Here is a 9,383-nt window from a genome sequence, read left to right on the forward strand (position 1 = left end):
CAGATCTTTGGGGGAAGATAGGGAAGTCCAAACAAACAATTCCATAATTCCATCTGAAATTATTAGAGATGACTGACTTTATGACATACCCTAAGTTTCAACTTAGATGTGAATTTCATGAACATGTTAATGAAAAAATTTCCTTCCTCATGTCTAAGATAAGTCATCTTTTTTCTATATGAGAATTTGTATAGGGCAAGGAGCACGTTCCTGTCACCTGGGTCTTGACGCCACGCTCCACTTCAGATTTGTACATTCTCTTCCAACCTGATTTGGTTTAGTTTCTTCCAGAGTTATATTAAGTACATTGATTGAACTGTGTTCAGACAAACAGAAATGTGTCTGGCAGAAGTCTGAAGTAGAAGGTGAAGCAGGAAAGGATTGAGTCAGCTTTGATGTACAAATTGGAGACCGATTAGACACACTGTGAGGCTTCTTTCGCTGTAGCCTTGAGTGTACTATAAGACTGTCCGAATCAGAACTGCCTGAGAAGACACTGAAAAGTTTCCCATTTTCTGAGTTCTGGTGGTCAAAGGTAGATTTATTTAAAAACTTCTGCTTTATCCAAATTGTTTTTTTTTTCTTCCTTTACTCTAATCCTAGATATACAGCAGCTTCTGTAAAGCTTTGTCTTTCTCTCTCAAAATTCCTTTTCTTTCCTCTGTTCTCTTTCTCTCCCTAAAAAAGGGACCATTGTTCTTTGAGGTGTTTCTTTTCTTCCAACAAACAAGTCTGGTCATAGTGAAGTGGTATCTGCATCACAAGCAGTAGTCAGTGGCTGCTAAGTTTTAATTATTCCTTGACATTGCCGAATAATTTCTAACTTCAGTTGCTCAGTTTCCTGTTCAAGTTCAATATCAAGATGTGATATCACATCTTCATCATTTAAGCCTTCCAAGTGTACCTTTGCAACTTGGTTATCAAGTTTTTTCCTACATGACTTTTCAAAGTCCTCCACTGTTTGCTGATGCCGTATATAAGCGCTCTCTCATAGTTTCACAGGAAATGTCCCACATACTATCTGGTTAGTCCTCCAGTATCTTCAACATCAGAGATAACAGTTCCAGCACTTTCATCTTCTCTTTCTCTAAGTTCCTTCTTTTGGGGAGAAAGAAGAGAAATCATTACCTATTTCATTTGCTGAAGAACCTTCTTGAGTTCAGCATTTTCCATTACGATTAGTTTCTGACAATGCTTATAATCACCGAAAATTTTATACATTTCATCTCCTTTCCTGGCCTCCATTTTACCCATCCTCTGGGATCCTATTTTTCCATTAGCTTCCCCCATATAATTTAAAACATTCATGGATATTTTTTATTTATCTTGGTCATAACAAGTTGATGTAGAAATTCCTTTAATTTATCAAGTTCATGTTCTTTTCTCTATATATCATGATTATACTGACTAGCTCAAATTGAAATGATATTTTGTGATTTTTGTACTTCATCTTACTCATTTTTCAGGATCTGAGGCAAATTCCTATTCTTACACTTTTAACTGGATCTCTTGAAGCTCAATCATTTGCCTTCCTGCTGTGCTCTAAGTTTTGCTTAGCAGTTCTGTAGATAGTCCCTATCGACTCCCAGTTTCGATTCTGTTCCCACATTTTCCAGAGCTAGAACATTCTTCTGCTGAAGTACAAGTAACTCATTCAGATAATTTTAAATAGTAACTATATTTAATTCTCTCTTTACTTTGGGATTCTTCATTTAATGAAGGAAAACCAAAAGTGGTCAATTCCTACCAAGATATGAAATACTTTGTTCACCATTCTTTTCTGCGCAGAAGGCACTGAAAAAGCTGTGCACATTTTTTGATAAAGGTATTGAAGAACATAGCACTTGTGGTGAGTATAAACTTGAAGGATTCATCTTTCCTTTTGAGAGAGATTTTTGCTTTCTGTAGATGGAACTGGATCTGTAACAGGCCTGTACAGGTGGGGCAGGACCCTCTGGGGACTCTTTCAATGTGATACAAACATCTGGAAGACTGGGCTTCAGATGAGCAAGCATCCATAAAAGTTCTGCATTGATGTTTCATTGAAAGGAATGAAAACTGTTTGCATTACAATGTGTTTTTAGTAATTATCTTATTGAAACCTTCCCACAAAATCTGAAAAAGGAGTTAATATTACCCAAAACCTCAAACAAGTCAAATAACCAGGCCAATTCATTAGAAAATATGAGACCCTTGACTTGACTTAGGGCATGTTTGACTCCAGACCATCTTTTCTACACTATGATAATCTGTTCCACTATTGAAATAGTGGCCATCTTTTAAGGCCTCCTCTTAAGTGGAAGAATCTAAAAATTAGGGATGTTTGATTATGAATACTAAAATGCTTTCCCTGATGCTTTCATAAATTTGTAATTAAACAGTACCATTACTCTATGAAAGATAGAAAATACTATCATTAATTGAGGAAGTTATATACCCAACTCAAGAGATATCTAAAATGAAGAGCAATTGAGTGATTCACCCAAGGTTGTTCATAAAATTAAGACTTAGAATAAACACAGGTGCTTTGCCACAAATAGGTGTATATAATAGTGATACTTAGTGCAGGTTGTGCAGTGAGACAAACACTATGAGAACTAAATTAATGTTATTCTCCCAAAGTCAACATTGGCCTTTCTGCTTCTTGCCTCATCTCAGCCCTGAAAGAAGCCTGGAAAATAGGCTGTTTTCTAAAATGGATTAATTTGTGAAATTTATACCATGTGTCAATATTATTGGGAGTGTGATGAAGTGAGGGTTTCTTCTTCCCCTACTTCTTCCATAGTTGTTTCCTACAATAAATGCACATATTATGCAATTTCCCTAAATTATTATAATGCTTAGTATGGCTCTATTGTTGGATTTCATACTGTGAGGACAACTTCCAGAAAGGTTTATTGATAAGGTCATTTTGAAATTTAAGTAGTTAATACCCTTCCTTGGATGGTTTCCAAGACATGCCTGCTTTATGATAAATTTTTCTCTGTCATGAATAGACTCTCAGAGTATAGCAAGATTGGGTCTAATATTATTTCAACATATAGAAACAGATGAATTGAGACTGAACTTTCTTACAATAACTAGCGCCAAAAAAAAAAAAAAAGTTCTTAGCCTTGAGAAATAAAAAAGAAAATTGATTACAGGACCAAAGTTGCTAGAGAAAATAATTTATGAAAGTAGTTTATAATGATTTATAATTTTCAGTGCTTTTATTGCATATTCTAATACTTGTTCCTGATAGCCTGGTAAGACAGGCAGGTGAGGTATTATTTATGTTAAAAATGCAGATGAGAAAAGTGAAACTAAAAGAGATTAGTTTACCCATCAAGAAGAGACTAGAATTTCAGGAGATTTATTGGCAGGAGAGAGCAGAAGAAGTTAGGGGAAACTTCAGAGGGCCCTGAAGATCTGACTATAAGAAAGAGAAAAAGGAGGCAAGAGGACCCAGTAGGATTCCACTGGTGCTAGAAAGTTTCAGCCAGAGGATTTAAGGTCTGCTAGCTAAAGATCTTCATCAGAAGAACAAGTCTTGCCAGAATGGACCTGCCTTAATTCCCCTACCATTCTCAGTCTTTAAGAAGAGCCCTCAGGAAGCATGGCCTCAAAGTGACATAGTGGTACATCCAGAGGGGTAGTATTTGGGAATATCAATCAATTAACCTCCTGCAGGAGATCTGAGTGTACATTTTCATGACTGCCAGTCTCTTATCATCACCCAAATACCAAGTAGAAATGGTGGGTCAATGGTGGGCCCAGAAGTGTATTGACAACTAGCATTTTACACAGTCTCTAATGTGAATGATATACGTAATGCAAACTTTTTTCAACTAAAATCATCTGATCATAGAATTTAGTTGTATTCGTTTTCTTATTATTTATTTTATTTATTTTCATTATTTGTCAGATTCCGTTCATTTTTTAAAAGGTAAATCTATTATTTATGTGTTGAAGTAAAAAGCTATAGAATGAATTTACTGAAATGTTTTAGATATGCAAACACAAGTGGTGGAGATATCAATATCCTAAAATTTTGAAAAAGATGGCCCATAGATTAGTTTTGTCACTACTCATCTCCTAGTATGCGTTGTAATACAAATGTTTTTAAGACTTGATGGGCAAAACTTTGATGGATATATGACATTGTATAACTCACTTACTTTCACCTATATATCTACTGATGTGAATACACATAAATGAATGATCTAAAATAAAAAACTCATTTCTCAAATGAAATAGCAACTATATTTATCAAGTACCACCATTCCAATGCATTAAAAGAGAACCCTCATTTTGTTCTGAAAACAAGAGTGCAAAAACATATCCATCATTCCTTCAAATTACATATGAAGACACTGAGGTTCAGAGACATGAACAACTTAAGATTTAACAGGAAATGGTAAAATCTGGATTGCAATTTGCTTCATTATCTATCAGAGAGAGGTGTTACACAGCCAATAAAGATACAGATTAGAATACTGTAGCTTTAGGCATGCCCATCCATTTAATTACTTAAACAACATTCCTGGAACTGTGTGCATAGTGACTCACATCCATAATCCTGGAGACTCAGAAAACTGAGGCAAAAAGATTGCAAGTTGGAGGCCAGCCTCAGCAATTTATCGAGGCCCTTAACAACTTAGGGAGACCCTGTCTTAAAAGATTAAAAGGACTGGTGATACAGCTCAGTGATAATGCATCACTGGGTTCAAAACCCAATACAAAAAAAAAAAAATACACATCTTAGAATATTTTACTTTAAAAGTAGACCAATGAAAGTTTTAAAAGTGATTTTTAAAAGTTTTAAATTAAAAGGTTTAAAAGTGATGATTATCTTTGTAATAGGAAGAATGATTTTCTATATCCACTGCCTATCCCACTTCTGATAAAACAACCTGGTAAGAATTCTTCTGGGGATTATGGAAAAAAAATCCTACTAAATTATGTTTCTCCTTGGTATATTATTTGAGACTATAGGATACAAGTCCAATTTTTATCTAATGGATCAAAATTTTTCTCTATCTGCAAACACATAGAAAGTTCAGAAGTCAAATATAATTGCTGTTTTTCTCCCTTAACACAATGTCCATGTCATAGGGTATGCTTATTTTCTGTGCCTAAAACACTCTTTTCTGTATCTCTGCCATGAAAATTAGTCTTTAAAACTCAGTTTATACCTACTTGTCATTCACCACCCATGGAATCTTTGACATCTGCCCACCATCCACCCTTCCTCAGCACAATCACAGGGTGGCTGACTCAGCAGTATCTCATACCACTCTGCACAGATTTGTTTCTTTGCCTTGAGAGCCAAAGAATGTCTGTCAACAGAAAATTGCTTTTATTCAGTCAGGCTTTTTTCGCTTAGAAAAATATAGGTGGGCTGGGCATGGTGGCACATGTCTGTAATCCCATCCACTCAGGACAGTGAGGCAGGAGATCACAAATTTGAAGCCAGTCTGGGAAATTTAGTGAGAGCCTTTCTCAAAATCAAAAATGAAACAGGTCGGGGATATAGCTAAGTGGTACAGCACTCTGAATTCAATCCCCAGTATGACGAAAAGAAACGAAGAAGGGAAGAAAGGAAGAAGGGATGTATCACAGCCTTTGGGATAGGAGTCCCCTATGTTTCTCCTTCGCTAGCAAAGCAATAAAACTCTTTTTTCCTTTTTCTAAAAGTTGCATCCTCATTACTGAATTGGCACTGGGGACAAGGACTGAGCTTTCCATGACAAATTTAGCACCCTAGATGGGACCCAAGAGCAGCCCCAGCTCCAGCTTTCTTGGGCAGGCCTGGCACTCCAAGGAACCCCACTTCCATGCTCAGGATGTAAGGTAACTGGCAAACTAATTGAGAACCAACTGCTGGAGAGTTAAAGACAGGTTAAGTTTGCTTCAGGTGGAACCAGAGGACCTAGTCCTGTGAGGAAAGGGAGGGACTGAGGGACCATCCCAGCAGCTACCAAGCTCCTTTTGCCTCAGGGAACTCCTGAGTTCTCTCCCTGAATGGAATTCAGAAAAATCAAGACAACTCTGGCTGTCTGTATGATCACTGCCCTATGTATGCAATGTCCAGTCACACATAATCAACCACTGTGGACCTCTACACTGCTCTGATGCTAAATACCCTTAACTGTCCATGCCCCGCAGAGAACAAAGATTTGGGGTTCCTGGTTACATCCTCCAACTTGCCCTCCTTTAGCAGCTTGGGATATTTTTTGCCCATTTTTCCATAGAAATAGAATGTAGAAATTGACAGTGGGGAAATGTAATAGTAGTCCACTATATGCTTTGAACATAGCCCTAGCTGCTCTACCACTGCAACTTATTTTTTTTTTAAATTTTATTTGTTCTTTTTAGTTATATATGACAGTAGAATCCATTTTGACAAATACATACATGAATATAACTTATTTTAAAAATAATCATGTTTCTTTCTCTTTCTCTGTCCCTGCTACTAATTTCTCCCCATTCCTAATCTCAGGGGAAACAGAATTACCTTTCTTCCCCATTTTAGGCAGATTTATCTGTCCTTGAAACACATCTACCAGAGGAATGAAGTAGACCACACTTGGGGGATGTTACCAGAAGATCTCAGAAATGACTATCTCCCAAATTAACAAATGAATTGCAACTCCAACAGAGAATAGGTGGAATGTAGCCTTTGAGTCACCTCTTTAAAAGCTCCCTGTTTCTGCTGATGGGCAGAATCACAGCCTTTGGGACAGGGGTCGGCTGTGTTTCTCTTTTGTTAGAAAAACAATAAAACTTTTTTAAAATGACAAAATCATAGAATTTGGAGGGAAATGGATGGCATTAGAGCAGATTATGCTAAGTGAAGCTAGTCAATCTTTAAAAAACAAATACCAAATGACTCCTTTGATATAAGGGGAATAAACAAGGACAGGGTAGGGATGAAGAGCTTGAGAAGAAAATTTACATTAAACAGGGATGAGAGGTGGGAGGGAAAGGGAGTGAGAAGGGAAATTGCATGGAAATGGAAGGCGATCCTCAGGGTTATACAAAATGACATATAAGAGGAAAGGAGGGGCAAGACAAGATAATACAAATGGAAGAAATGATTTACAGTAGAAGGGGTAGAGAGAGAAAAGGGGAGGGGAGGGGAGGGGAGGGGAGGGGGGATAGTAGAGAATAGGACAGACAGCAGAATACATCAGACACGAGAAAGGCAATATGTCAATCAATGGAAGGGTAACTGATGTGATACAGCAATCTGTATACGGGGTAAAATTGGGAGTTCATAACCCACTTAAATCAAACTGCGAAATATGATGTATTAAGAACTATGTAATGTTTTGAACGACCAACAATAAAAAAAAAAGGAAGGAAGGAAGGAGAAAGAGAAGAAGAGGAGGAGGAAGAAGAAGAGGTGAAGGGGGGGACAAGGGGGAGGAAAGCACACAGCATGGAGAAATTAACCAAGGATTCTATAAATCTTGATAAATAATGCCCATTTATCCATAATCTACTAATTTCCCTTCTCCAAGTGCAGTCATATGATTTTTGCAAGGAAAATTTCAGTCAATCTTTTGTTCCTTTTTCTGTTATCATTACCATCAAAACCAAAGCATAGAGATTAACATCATAAGCATGTTATAACCTTAAGATAACATTCAAAATAATACATAGATGATAGAATGATAAATAGCTGGATGGACAAAGTATGCAAAACTATATTAGTATAAAAACCCAAATATGTGCAAAAGTTTTGAAAAATCTTGACTTAATATTTCATATGAACAGAAACTCAACATAAATGACATATTGAGCATGACTTCAGTGTTAAGTAAACTTTCTCTTTGCATTAACATTGAACTCAAATTGTCCTAATGTGTCTAAATATAGTATACTATTAGGTTTTCATCTAAGGAACAAAAATGAACAAGTGCCTTATAAGTCTTCAATAAGTTGTAATACAGTGGTTTTAATTTTGTAAAGTGTCAATAGAACAATGTAAATAATCTTATCTCATCTGACTTAGTATTATATAGTTTATGAATCAGAATATTTTATCAGACTATAAACCTAATGATTTGAGACAACCTTATAAAGTTCCAAAAGGCTAGGTGAATATATTGCATATAACATACATGAGTGGATATTTATCAAGTTCCCTTATAACATAAAAATAAAAATTGAAATAGAAAATAAATATCTTTTTAAAAAATGAAAAAATCACTATATGGTTTCCTTTGGACAAATAAAAAGCCACTGTTATGTCTAATATAGCCATACAATGGTTTCATCACTTTTGTCCACCAAAAAGCACATTTATAGAACATTAAGCTCATCTGAGTATTATGTTATAAACCCAAAGGCATAGCATAGAAAATTGCTGTGTCCTGTCTCCCAATAATATTCTTTTGAAAGAACAAAGCAACCTGGTCATCAGAAAAATCACATTTCAAATCCTTCTGAGAGAAAAAAAAATGCTTTATGTTAATATTTGAAAAATGTAAAAATGTGACACAGTGCAGATATAAGTTTATTCCAAATGTATGTTTATGGAGAACAGATTATTCTATGGTTAAAAACAGATTGTTATATATTGGAAAAAAAAACAGAGTTTGATGAGATAAATCCACCCATCATTTACTGATGTGACCCTGAACATATAACTTGGTCTCTCACATTCTACCTCCTTTTCCATGGATACCAAGGGCACAGTTTTTATATGAAATAAATGAGATAATGAGTATTAACTCATATGAACTCTATATTAGAATGATCAGAAACTATTATTATTCCATGTTTACAAATCCTACACAAACTCATAGGCATACAGTGTTCATAGGGAATTAAAACATCACTGAAGGAGCATATGTGCCTTCCTCAAGTAGCACCATGTCCTAACAGATTGCTGTCATGGTACGTTTTCATCTGTAAGCATTAGTGCCATTTTCGCATACCTGTTAAGCAATCTTCTGTTATTACTTTGCAAGACATCATTTATATCTCTCTCTTTACTAACATAAGACCATTATCTTGCCATTCAGCAATGACACATGATTCATCCAAGATTTCAAATGACACCTTCTTGATATAAGGGGGAAAAAACAAAAAAAAATTTACAAAATGTATTCTAAATTTACCTTACTTCTTCAGAAAATATATTTGGTGGCATAAACCACTACAGTTGTCTTTAAAGTTTATCAAATAAAGTTTTATAGAGGACTTTGGCGTTGATTACTTCTAAATTTTGATACTAGAGACTATTTCCATATGGAAAAACAAAATCATGGGAACTTGGCATAGATGCAGGAGACGTGATCAATTTAGTCATGTAAAATAAACCCATGACCTGTTTTTCCAAATGTCATTAGAGCAGAATTGAAAAAAATGCAAAGGAGAAAATGATCTTCCTG

General features: G+C 35.6%; 1 pseudogene; it reads right to left on the bottom strand.

The window, feature by feature from the left end:
- Window positions 1-213: 213 nt before the first annotated feature.
- Window positions 214-8,917, bottom strand: LOC113189642 (afadin- and alpha-actinin-binding protein pseudogene; annotated as a pseudogene).
- Between the last annotated feature and the right edge of the window lie 466 nt (window positions 8,918-9,383).

The sequence above is a fragment of the Urocitellus parryii genome, chromosome 4 (genome assembly GCF_045843805.1).
Source record: "Urocitellus parryii isolate mUroPar1 chromosome 4, mUroPar1.hap1, whole genome shotgun sequence".
NCBI classification, from domain to species: Eukaryota; Metazoa; Chordata; class Mammalia; order Rodentia; family Sciuridae; genus Urocitellus; species Urocitellus parryii.